The sequence below is a fragment of the Dipodomys spectabilis genome, unplaced genomic scaffold (assembly GCF_019054845.1).
Source record: "Dipodomys spectabilis isolate Male_0828 unplaced genomic scaffold, ASM1905484v1 ptg000002l, whole genome shotgun sequence".
Lineage (NCBI taxonomy): Eukaryota > Metazoa > Chordata > Mammalia > Rodentia > Heteromyidae > Dipodomys > Dipodomys spectabilis.
This window is the reverse complement of record NW_024870679.1, coordinates 52,179,990-52,191,845: the sequence shown is the minus strand read 5'-3', so window position 1 is coordinate 52,191,845 and position 11,856 is coordinate 52,179,990.

The window sequence follows — 11,856 nt, the reverse complement described above, 5'->3', positions numbered from 1 at the left end:
AGGCTAGTGCTCTACCACTTGAGCCACCGCACTACTTCCGGTTTTCTGAGTGGTTTATTGGAGATAAGAGTCTCATGGACTTTCCTGCTTAGGCTGGCTTTGAATCTCAATCATCAGATCTTAGTCTCCTGAGTAGCTAGGATAATGGGTGTGAGGGCCTGGGAAGGTAGCTCAGAGGCAGAGTGCTTGCCTTGCATGCATGAGGCCCTAGGTTCAATTCCTCAGCACCACATAAAACAGAAAAGCTGGAAGTGGCCCTGTGGCTCAGCCTTGAGCTGAAGAGCTGAGGAACAGTGCTCAGGCCCAGAGTTCAGGCCGCACAACCGACCAGGATTACAGGCGTGAGCCACCAGTGCCCAGCCTAGTTTTTGGTTTTGTTTGTTTTTGTTGGTCATGGGGCTTGAGCTCTGGGCCTGGGCACTGCCCCTGAGCTCTTCAGCTCAAGGCAAGGCTCTACCACTTGAGCCACAGCACCACTTTCCAAGCCTAGTTTTTAAAATAGACTAAGAACTGGCAAAATTTTAGCTAAATAGCCTGGTACTTGTAATCCTAGCTACTCTGGGGGCTTGGATCTTAGGATCTTGGTTCATAGCCAGCCTTGGCAGCAAAGTCCATGAGATTCTAGTTCCAATTAATCACTAAAAAGCAGGAAGTGGAGCTGTGGCTCAAGTGGTAGAACACTAGCTTTGAACAAAAAACACTAGCAATGGTGCGGGTGTGTGTGCATGCACACACACACACACACACACACACACACACACTCACCTTAGCTAATGCCAGGGGGGAAAGGACTTTCCTGACAGAAGCAGCCAGAGTGGAGGCCCAGAGACTGCACCCACTGGCTTGGGGGGGGGGGGGAGGGGCAGTGAATGAATTTCCCTGCAAGGCTGACCTGTGGGCTCAGAGTGGAAATCTGAAAGGTAATAGATGAGCCAGGGCCAAGAGTTAAGGTCGGGCTGCCCGCACTTTTGAGAGCACAGGGTTCAGTGCAGACTCAGGGATAGAAGGAGACCGTGGCTGTCACGGGGGGGGGGGGGGGGGGGGGGGGGGGGAGACAGACAGGGGGGTGGTTACGGCTGGATGATGCTGAAGGGACTCACCATTTCCCAGGCTGGCAATTTCCTTTCATTCAAGACCCACAGGCACCCGAAGCCTCCATTCCCAGATCTCTTTGGGAGGACCCAACTTGAGATCTGGCCCAGACAAAGACAAGGAGACTACCAGCTGCCATCCCATCCGACGTTTCCAGGCCAGTGTCTCCCCCCCGCCCCGCCCCGCCCCCGGTCAGGCTGTCCAGCCTCCTCCTGGAGGTCGGGAAGGGATGGAGGTGGTCTGGGCTTCGGAGCTTTGGCGTCTGCTCGGCCTGCCCGGGCTTCTGTGATGCAAATCCGCTCTGGATCTATTCTCGTACTCTCCAGCGCTCTTTCCGCAAAGCCCCCCGCGTGCCGGCGCCGACGCCCGCCGGGCTGGAAGTGACTCTCCCGGGGCTGGCCGGAGCTCCCGGGCCAGGATGCTGCTGGGGATCCCGTGGCTGCCTGGCGTCAGGCTTTGGGGGTGGGATTGAAGGTGGGAATCCAGAGATGGGGCTGCAATGAACGAGAAGGCAGCGACACCCCCTCCCCCAGGAGGGGTGGGGTGGGCTTGGGGGGGGCTCGGCGGGCATCTTGATCAGGCAAGGACCCTTGTTTTGCGGGCTGCGACTGAGGTTCTGGTAGAGAGAGTTGAAGGCTTGGATCTGGTCGGTGGGCCGAGAGCTGGCAAGGCGGTGCCGGAATGCTAGCCTCCAGGCTGGGGTACTGGTGTGGTTGGGGCACCGAGGCCTCCAGGTGTCAGGAAACAGCTGCAGAACGTGCGCGGTGTGTGAGACGCCGTGCTCAGGGCGTGCCAGATCGGAGCACCTCAGTGTTCACGCGTAGTCCCAGCTGCTGGGAAGGCTGAAGCTGGGGGACGGCTGGAGCTTGAGTTTGCCAGTTCAGGCAAGAGTAAAACTTTGTTCCCTGCTTCCCTCCCTCCCCCCCTTCCCACCTTCCCTCCCTCCTTCCTTCTTTCCTTCCTTTCTCTCTTTTCTTTTTTTTTGGTCGGTTGTGGGGCTTGAACTCTGGGCCTGGGCGCTGTCCCTCAGCTCTTCAGCTCAAGGGGAGCGCTCTACCACTTGAGCTACAGCACCACTTCCGGTTTTCTAGTGGTTTATTGGAGATGAGTCTCACGGACTTTCCTGCCCGGGCTGGCTTTGAACTGCGATCCTCAGATCTCAGCCTCCTGAATAGCTAGGATTACAGGCATGAGCCACCAGCGCTCGGCTCTTTTCTTTTCTTTTCTTTCTTTCTTTCTTTCTTCCTTTCTTTCTTTCTTTTTGCATAAAGCCTCTGAATTCTCACTTGGCTGGTACTCTACCACTTGCCACATCTCCACTTCTGGCTTTTTGTTAGTTAATTGGAGATTAGAGTCTCACTGACATTTCTGCCTGGACTGGCTTATAGTGGCATTTCTCAGATCTCAGCCTTCCCTCCTGAATAGCTAGGGTTACAGTAGTGAGCCACTAGCCACACTCTTTTTTTTTTTTTTGGTTGGTCATGGGGCCCAAACTCTGGGCACTGTCCCTCAGCTCTTCAGCTCAAGGCTAGCGCTCCACCACTTGAGCCACAGTGCCACTTGTGGCTTTTTTCTGTTTAGGTGGTGCTGAGGAATCCAACCCAGGGCCTCATGCATGCAAGGCAAGCGGTCTACCACTGAGCCACCTTCCCCGCCCCACCATAAAACTCTTAAAACAAAAACAAAACATGAGATAGACCTGAGTGTCAGCCCTGCTGAGCCATTATTTGGTCTTGGAAAACTTCCCCCAAGCCTCCATTTTCTTATCTGTAAAAGAAAAATAATAGGAATATCTAGGTATAGAATTTGTGGCAAAAATTGAGCCAGTTAAGGGCTGGGAATGTGGCTTAGTGGTCAGAGTGCTTGCCTAGCATGCCTGAAGCCCTGGGTTCGATTCCTCAGTACCACATAAACAGAAATGGTTCTGTGGCTCAAGTGGTAGAGTGCTAGCCTTGAGCAAAAGAAGCTCAGGGACAGTACCCAGGCTCTGAGTACAAGTTCCAGGACTGGCAAAAAAAAAAAAAAGAACCAGTTAAGACAATTAATGGTGGCTTGGCGCTGGGCTTATACCTGTAATTCTAGCTACTCAGGAGCAGTAACATCCCTTTCAAGCGTATGCCTCCAACCAGCCCCATCTCTTCAAGTTTCTACCACCTCCCAATAGTGGCATAGGCTGAGGGCTAAACTTTCAACATATGGGTGTCTGGGATGGGAAGGCATTCAAAAGCAAAAGCTCCAGACAGAAGTATAGAGATGATATCCTTATTTCATTCTTATTTCCAGCTTAGGTACTCAGGTGGTGCTATTTGCTGAGACAGGAAACAGAAAGAGTAACACATTTAGGGGAAAGCTGAGTTCAGTTGGAACATACCTGTGACTGTACCTGTAGACCGATCCTTAATAACTGGGGGGGGTCCAACCTGGCAGTTACTCTGTCCAAAGATGGAGAGTTATCATTAGTCACTCCTAGCTGGCTGTTCCCTGGCTTCGGCTGTTTGGAGGCCTGGGTGGGAAGGCTACTGCCACTGGGCAGGGCCTGGCGTGTCTCCCTTTATTGTTCAGAGCTGCCGGGAATTTCTTTGGTCATAGTCATGTCATTTGAGTTTAAGGGTTGTATTACATAGCCAGACTGTTCCTAAAGGGAATCCTGGAGGTTTGGGGGGACAGAGCTCTGTGCTGCCGAGACTGCCTTTTCCAACTTTATATGTGTGTGAAGAAAACTGAGGCTCAGGAATGGAGTGCCACAACCAAGAGATGGGCAAAGGTCTGTGTGTGATGTAGTCTCCCAGTACCAACTGCGTATCATCAATGGTGATCTTTCGTCTGAAAGGACAGGAAAAGTACCAAGACCAAAGCCACTCAGGGGAGCACTAAAGTCAGGAGGGGGAGTCAGGGAAAAAGCCAGAAATCTTTCTGGAGTTAGCCATTTGTGTTGTCCTAGAAGTATAATCTTGTTTTCTCTCTCTCTAGTCAGCAAGCATTGGCTATAAGCTCTTGCCTATAGTGAAGGAAACCTTGCCATCTAAGGGTCTGTAGGCAGAATGCACTCAGTCCCAAACGTAACAGGCTGGGATGCCTGCCCTCAGCTTCCACAGGCTTTAGTCTCTGGCACTGGGCAGCACGGGCACTGGCACTGTGTTACTAGACTGGCAGTGGAAAGCTCAGTGCATAGTCATTTGCCAGAGTTCAGCACAAGTTCATGTTCTGTCCCCAGGTTTACCTAAAAAAGAAAAAAAAAGCATCATGGGATGAAGTGATAGATTCTGTCTAAAAAAGATCAGCAATAATAAGTAAAACTGATGTTTTTGGTGGATGATTGGAAAAAAGTTATAAGCCATAAAGCATGTTGAGAATCTTAGCCTGGCACGGTGCTGCCTTGTGGTCCTAGCTACTATGGAAGGCTGAGGCAAGAGGATCATGAGTTCAAGGCCAGCCTGAATATATATTTTTTATTTTTATTTATTTTTTATTGTGAAAATACTGTACAGAGGGGTACAATTACATGGGCAAGATAATGAGTACATATCAAGCATTGTAGCCTACTCCTTTGTTTCCCCTTCCCATCCCTTCCCATCCTCCCCCGCCAGCCTGAATATATTCAAAACCCATTTTAAAACAAAAATATTGCTAGCCCTCATCTGTCATCCATCAATGTTTTCCCCATATCCTAATGGCTTAGACAGACTGATATGGAAAGGGAGTGAATATATTCTTATTAACTAAGAAGGATAACTTTATACTTTTCTGTCCAGGCTGGCTTCAAAACTTTATTCTCAGGCTGGGAAGGTGGCTCAGGTGTAGAGTGCTTGCCTTGCATGGATGAGGCCCTGGGTTCGATTCCTCAGCACCACATAAGCAAAAAGAAAAAAGCCGGAAGTGGTGCTGTGGCTCAAGTGGTAGAGCGCTAGCCTTGAGCTGAAGAGCTGAGGGACAGCACCCAGGCCCAGAGTTCAGGCCCCATGACCAGACCCAAAAATAAATAAATAAACAAAACTTTATTCTCCAAGTTTCAGCCTCTTGAGTATCTAGGGTTACAGTTTGTGAGCCACCAGCACCTGGTGAACTTTCCTAACTTAAACATACTTCTGAAAAGTTTATGGCTGGGAATGTGGCTTAGTGGTAGAGTGCTTGCCTACCACGCATGAAGCCCTGGGTTTGATTCCTCAGTACCACATAAACAGAAAAAGCTGGAAGTGGCACTGTGGCTCAAGGTAGAGTGCTAGCCTTGAGCAAAAGAGGCTCAGAGACAGTGTCCAGGCCCTGAGTCCAAGCCCCAGGACTGGTTAAAAAAAAAAAAGAGTTTAAATGATTTACATGGTATTCTACTATAAATAGTTATATTTGCTTCACCAAACTCTTATCATTAGTCATATAAGTTGTTTCTATTTTTGCTATGATGAAGAGCTAGTCATGGTGGCATATGCCAGTCTAAGGCAGGAGGCCTCAGGCATAGTGCCCAGGAAGTCTAGTGTCCAGGAGTTCGAGACCAGCCTTAGAAATATAGTTAAACCCATTAAAAAAAAAAAAGTCCCAATCTGGGTGCCAAAGGCTCATGCCTGTAATACTAGATACTCAGGAAGCTGAGATCTGAGGATTGTGGTTTGAAGCCAGCCCAGTGAAGAAAGTTAGAGACTCTTATCCACAATTTGACTCTTATCTTCAATTAGCCATCAAAAAAGTCAAAAGTGAAGCAGTAGTTCTCAAGTAGGACAGCACCAGCCTTGAGTAAAAAAGTTAAAGGAAGCCGGGTGCTGCTGGCTCACACCTGTAATCCTAGCTACTAAGGAGGCTGAAATCAGAGGATCAAGGTTCAAAGCCAGCCTGGGCAGGAAAGGCCATGAGACTTATTTCCAATAAACCACTCAGAAAACTGGAAGTGGCGCTGTGGCTCAAGTGGTAGAGTGCTAGTCTTGAACTGAAGAGCTCAGGGATAGTGACCAGGCCCAGAGTTCAAGCCCCAGGACCAACCAAAAAAAAAAAAAAAAAAGCTAAAGGACAGTATTCAGGCTCTCAGTTCAAACTCCAGAAGTAGTATGCACTTGTGTGTGCATGTGCACACACACACACACACACACACACCACCTCTGTAAAAACCTTTGCACATATATCTTTGCCCAGATTTTTTTTATTATTTCTTACAAATTTTTCTAGAAGTAAAATTACTGGCTCAGAGGATCAAAATATTTTTAAGGATTTTGATAATTATTGCCAAAATGCTTTCCAGAAAGGTTGTGCCAATTACATTCCACCACACTGCTATAAATGTAACTGTTTTACTGCAGAACACTGAGTATTAGCATTTCCAATTCATACTAATTTTGTATAGGGGAAAACAATCTTTTTCTATGCTGAGTAGATTCTTGGAGATGCAAGAGACAGGGTTGATCAGGCAGGTGATTTAGCCTAATCTGACTGTGAATTCCTCTATTGATCTGGCTGTCTCTTTCAAGCAATGAACGTAGTCTGGGTAGCGTTGTTTGAGGAATATGGATTCCTCATTTTGGTTCAGGTGGTTCAAGAGGTCCCAAGTACACCCTGGGAAGTGAGATTCTGGCTTGGCTAGTCATTCCAGAGTTTAGTGGATTTTTCCAAGTGAGGTAAATGAGAAGCCTTTTCAGGAACAAATAGGACAGAGGTTCTGTTCTGATTCGGGTGCTGGGGGTAAGGGAGGGAAGGTGGAGATTGTGGCCCGGTGCCCGTTGGTGTGGTCTTCACCGCTTAAGGAAAGAACCAACCAAGACTGAAGTGAGCACTAGGTGAGGGTGCCGAGAAATGAAAATCAATAGCTGGACATTTCATTTGAGATCCTGGATTTAGTAGGCTGGGTTTTTCATTTTTTTTCTTTCTAGCTACATGAGGCACAATTTCCCCTCTTTTGTTTAATGCAGCTTGAACTGAGTCTCTTATTGAAAGATTCCTATGATTTTGCATGGTGTTCAGAAAAGGCAAATGCACTTGATTTGTCACAGAACCACAGGTTCTAAAATTTTCAGGATCTCAACCACTGCTTATCCATGTTTTTGGGTTTTTTTTGGTTGGTTGTGGGGCTTGAACTCTGGGCCTGGGAGCTGTTCCTCAGCTCTTCAGTTCAAGGCTAGCACTCTACCACTTGAGCCACAGTACCACTTCCAGTTTTCTGAGTAGTTTATTGGAAATAAGAGTCTCACGAGGGCTGGGAAGGTGGATCTGTGGTAGAGTGCTTGCCTTGCATGCATGAGGCCCTGGGTTCGATTCCTCAGCACCACATAAGCAAAAAGAAAAAAGCCGGAAGTGGTGCTGTGGCTCAAGTGATAGAGCACTAGCCTTGAGTTGAGCTGAAGAGCTGAGGGACAGCGCCCAGGCCCAGAGTTCAGGCCTCGAGAGTCTCACGAATTTTCCTGCCCTGGCTGACTTTGAACCATGATCTCTGATTTCAGCCTTCTGAGTTGCTAGGATTACAGGCATGAGCCACCGGCACCCGGCCCTTACCCATGTTTCTTTCTTTCTTTTTTTTTTTGGTCCGGTCCTGGGGCCTGAACTCTGGGCTTGGGTGCTATCCCTCAGCTCTTCAGCTCAAGGCTAGCATTCTACCACTTGAGCCACAGTGCCACTTCCAACTTTTTTCTTTTCGCTTATGTGGTGCTGAGGAATCGAACCCAGGGCCTCAGGCATGCAAGGCAAGCGCTCTACCACTGAGCCACCTTCCCAGCCCGTTACCCATGTTTTATTCATAAATTTGAATGCATTTTGGTCAGATATCAGTCCACTACTCCTGACCTAATTCCAAGAATGAGGTCCCATCCCACCATTGGAGAGTCAGTGAAATGATGTTTTTCTCACAGGCTGGGAGAATGAAACTGCCCTCCATATGCAAGACTAGACAAAGGATGGCAACCGCCTCAGCTGTGATCCAAGTGCTTTAGTCAAATCCTTAGCTATCCACAGGGAGAGGTTAAAGAGCTAAGCTTAGGGTAAGACATAACTCAGCAGTTTGAATGAGTGAATGAGTGTTTCCTTGATTTGGTTTTTGCTATTGAGAATTTAAGAGCCAGCAAGAGGGCTGGTGAGAAAGAAGAGAAAAAGAGAGTCAAATAACATGGCATGGAAATAGAATAATACTAATTTGGAAAGTTTTTTTGTGACTTCTCTAGTTCTACAAATTTCAGTAAAGTTTTAAAACAAAGGCTTCTGGTAAAGGATTTGAAGGGTGTGTGTGTGTGTGTGTGTGTGTGTGTGTGTGTGTGTGTGTGTGTGTGTGAAGGGTGTGTGTGTGTGTGTGTGTGTGTGTGTGTGTGTGTGTGTGTGTGTGTGTGCATGATAAAGAGAGAGAGAGAGAGGTAGATCTAGAAAGAGAAAGAGTGAAAGAGAGACTGAAAAGTTTGAGGCCAGGAGCAGGACAGGTTACTACATACGTGATGTGAGACAATCAGCTAAATTCAGACAGTGAAAGCAAAGACTCAGAGCCAGAGGTGATTATGGTATTGAGGTTTCAAAGGCAGGAACATGGAGTTGCTTGGTGAGTGTTGTACAATTTGAGCCACACCTTAAGCCTTTTTTTTTTTTTTTTTGTCGGTTGTGGGCCTTAAACTCTGGGCCTGGGCACCGTCCCTAGCTCTTCAGCTCAAGGCAAGCACGCTACCGCTTGAGCCACAGCGCTACTAGTGTTTAATTGGAGATAAGAGTCTCACGGACTTTCCTGCCCAGGCTGGCTTTGAACCGATCCTCAGATCTCAGCCTTCTGAGTAGCTAGGATTATAGGTGTGAGCCACTGGCACTCGGCTTTTTCAGTATTTTTTGAATAGGATATCTACTTGTTGCCCATACCAGTTTGGACTATGATCCTCCTATTTATGCATCCCAAGTAGCTGTGATGACAAGAGTCTGCCACTATTTCTCAGTTATTAGTTGAGATATGGAGGGGGGGGTGTCTCTCAAACTTTTTTTTTTTACCCAGATTGGCCTAGAACTGTGATCCTCTCAATTTCAGCTTATCCCGTAGCTATGATTACAGGTGTGAGCTACCACTCCTAGCTCTTATCTTGTTCTTAAGAGGCAGAACTCCAGTTAACAATAGGATTGTGCTTACATTAAAGCAAAATTCACCACTCTAATGCATTCCCTATGATCAAAGGGATTTGTTGTTGGTACTGAAGTCCAAGTTCACTCCCTTTGTCTCACATGAATATAACTTAATTATCTGGCTTTGGAGTCTGAGTTGGGTTTGAATCTGGGCTTTGCCCTTGACTGGGGAACCATGGAATCTACTAGTAGAGACTAGAAAGAAATACTTAGCATAACAGAGATAAATGCTACGGAGATAAATCAATAAGGGGAAGAGTGCCACAGAGATCATTTGCCATTTTGCATAAGGTGAACAGCAGAGGCTTAGAGACCTGAAGGTTTATGAGAGGGAACAAGCTCTGTCTAATTTGCAGGAAAGATGTTTAGGCAGAGGTAAGACTCTGAAATTGTAGCATAGATGTATTAAAACCAACAAAGAAGCCAGGTGTGGTAGCACATGCTTATGATCCTAGCACTCAGGAAGATTGAGGCAGAAGGATACTAAGTTCAAAGCCAGCCTGGGCAATATATATGTGTATATATATATATATATTTTTTTTTTTATTTGGCGGGGGTTCCGGTTGTAGGGACTGAACTCTGGGCCTGGGCGCTGTCCCTCAGCTCTTCAGCTCAAGGCTAGTGCTCTACCACTTGAGCCACAGCGCCATTTCTGGCTTTTTTCTTTTTGCTTATGTGGTGCTGAGGAATGGAACCCAGGGCCTCAGGCATGCAAGGCAAGCGCTCTACTACTGAGCCACCTTCCCAGCCCCCTGGGCAATATATATTGAGACATTCTATGTTTGTCTGTGATGGAGAACCATCTAACACTTTTAGGTGACTCCAGCCTGTAATCCTAGCTATTCAGGAGGCTGAGATCTGAGGATAGTAGTTCAAAGTCAGCCTGAGCAGGAAAGTCTAAAATCATTATCTCCAATTAACTACCAAAAAGCAAGAAATGGTGCTGTGGCTAAAAGTGGTAAAGCACCTGCCTAGCACAAAAGTTCAAGGATGGTCAGGCAGTGGTAGCTCACACCTGTAATCCTAGCTACTCAGGAGGCTGAGATCTGAGGATCAAGGTTCAAAGCCAGCCTGGGCAAGAAAGTCTGTGAGACTCTTATCTCCAGAAAACCAGAAGAAGCGCTGTGGATCAAGTGGTAGAGCAATTGCCTTGAGCTGAAGAGCTGAGGAACAGCAGCCAGGCCCAGAGGAATGAGGCTTAGCGGTAGAGTGCTTGCCTAGCCATGGGTTCAATTCCTCAGTACCATATAAACAGAAAAAGCCGGGAGTGGCGCTGTGGCTCAAGCAGTAGAGTGCTAGCCTTGAGCAAAAAAGCTCAGGGACAGTGCCCAGGACTGGCAAAAAAAAAAAAAAAAAAAAAAGGAATGACAATCACAGTTATGTTTTAAAATGATTGCTCTACTGCAGTGGAGGAGAACTGAGTCAGCAGGTATGGGGAGAGGTTGGAGTGGGGTGAATAATCTAGGAGTCTGTAAGAGCTGGCCTCGACCTTAGGAATGGAAATGGGGAGGGAAGGATGACAGCAATGCAGGAAGAATCAGAAGATGCTCCAACTAATCCCTAAGGATTAGCAGGGAACATAGAAAAATTGCCCAAATATGGCCACAATGAGACTATGCTGTAAAGCCTTCTGAACTTGTTCTTTGAGGTTAATTATTCTCAGTCCAACTCCATGGACATACCTTTTAGAGAGGAGCAATGGACAGGACAGGTGTCCAACCTGGACCCCCTGTATTGACATGTGACAGACTGCATGAAACTTCAGCATCTTTGAGCAGATTAGCCATCATTCTTCCCTTTGGAAATAAACAGCTTTTGAATGGTGATTCCTCAAGCTTCTGGAGAAACTTGGAAAAGGGAAGACTGAATGTTAGCTGGAGAAATATAAGGTTTAATTCTCTGTAAACTTGCTGCAAGGGGCTGGGAAGGTGGCTCAGTGGGAGAGTGCTTGCCTTGCACATCTGGGGTCCTGGGTTTGATTTCTTAGCACCACATAAGCAGAAAAAAACAGAAGTGATGCTGTGGCTCAAGTGGTAGAACACTAGCCTTGAGCTGAAGAGCTAAGGGACAGTGCCAAGGCTCAGAGTTCAGGCCCCAAGGCCGACAAAAAAAAAAAAAAGCAAATAAAAACAAAACTTGCGGCAGATAAGGCTATTATACATACATAATCATTACAAAAGGCTGTCTAACTGTAAATGATCTAAGCACCTAAACAAAGAATCTAAGACCAGTTAACATATGATAATTTTTGGGAACTCTGGATCTGTTAAACTACCAGTTCTTTTCTGGATTTATGAGTAGTTGACTAAACCCATAGCACCTGTACCAGGTGGCTGGAAGGCAGAGTGGCTCTAGCCTTGAACACTGATGACCACTCAGTCACTGTCTATGTAGTTTTCTGATGGGCAGGAGTCTCCTGGGTAGACTGTCAATGGAGGGGGTTGTAGGGCAGTGGTCCAGTAGCCTATTATTATAATACTCCAGCTAAGCATTTTTCAGCTTCAAGCATTTCTACCCACATTAGCTAATTAACTGACAGTTTGTTCAAGTGGAGATGAGGGATGGTAGGAGACAGCAAGCTCATGCCTGATCACGTTCCAGGGTCTGGAGGGAACTGATAGTGTGACTGCAGTACCAGGACCAGAGTGTTTGTGTGTTTGGACAAGGGCTAATGGACAGGAGCTAATTGACAGGCTCTTGGGGCTC